Here is a 1365-nt window from a genome sequence, read left to right as displayed (position 1 = left end):
TAATTATTAAGATGATTTCTTACTAAACTTAAATGAGAGAGAGAGAGAGAGAGAGAGAGAGAGAGAGAGAGAGAGAGAGAGAGAGAGAGAGAGAGAGAGAGCCAGTCTGTAATTTATTAGTCAAACAAAATACAGGAGTAAAAACAAAACACAATGGTTTTGGGTTCAACAAATCCAAAGAATCCTAGATACTGAAGGAATATTTCATCATGGGGAGGAGGGGAGAGCATAGGAAAATTAGATTTGAATGGACAGAAATGAAGTAGAGAATAAATGAACCTGTCTATGTCAACAAGATAAGCTCCCTATTAATATATAACTTAGATGTAAAAGTCTCATCATAAATAAATTAATGGAACAAGGAAAAAACTACCATTCAGATCTATATATAGGGAAAGAGTTAATGACTAAACAAGTAATAAAGAGGTTGCTCAGATAAATTCTCATATATATATATATGTATACATATATATATATATATATGTATACATATATATATGTATCCTGTAAAATTAAAAAGGCTTCCTTCTCAAAATCTAACGCATTATAAAGTAAATGGCAAACAGGCAACTTGTTAAAAAGAGAACACCAAAAATTGAACAATTTCACAATGAGTTTCTTTGATAAAGGTCTCACGTCCATGATATGTGAAGAAATAGTACAAACTTTCTTAAATTAAGAATAATAACTCAATAAATAAATCACCAAAAGATTAAATAGGAATTTTTTTTAGAGGAAGAAACTGAGCTATCAACAACCATTTAAAAATTATCAAAAACGTTATTGATGAGATAAACGTAAAATAAAGCAATTTTGACATTACATCTCATACCTATCAGACTAAAAATAAAAACTACTACAGGGACTATGGGAAAATGTCTAAAGCACTCTTTGTGGACTTGTGATTGGTTTAGCCATTTCACAAAAAAAAAAAAATTGCAATATCTCAAGAAAGTTAGGAAGCATTATTACTAGGCCTATACCTAGTGAGAAAATATATGAAATATATGAATTTCAAATAAAGAAGTCAAGGTGCTATATGTACAAATCTATTTATAGCAGTGCTTTTCTTTGTAACCCAGAAATGGAAGAAAGGGGATGTCCTAAGGGGGAAGTGATAAGCAAACCATTATATATGAGTGTAATATGATAACACTGTTACAAAAAGAAAAGATGAGATGGACAATTTTAGAAGAAACTAGGGAGACCTTATGAAACTGATGAAGAGCATAATGAATAAAACAAGAACAGTTTATATAATTAAAAAATTGGGGGGATAAAAATTTTTAAGGATTTTAGCAGTTTGGCCAATTCAGTAATTGACCACTGGCCCAAAACAATGAAGATGAAAAATGTCACATTCCC

This window comes from Notamacropus eugenii, chromosome 3, assembly GCF_028372415.1.
Source record: "Notamacropus eugenii isolate mMacEug1 chromosome 3, mMacEug1.pri_v2, whole genome shotgun sequence".
In the NCBI taxonomy this organism is placed as follows: Eukaryota; Metazoa; Chordata; class Mammalia; order Diprotodontia; family Macropodidae; genus Notamacropus; species Notamacropus eugenii.
The sequence above is the reverse complement of the archived record's forward strand: the minus strand, read 5'-3'. Positions refer to the sequence as shown.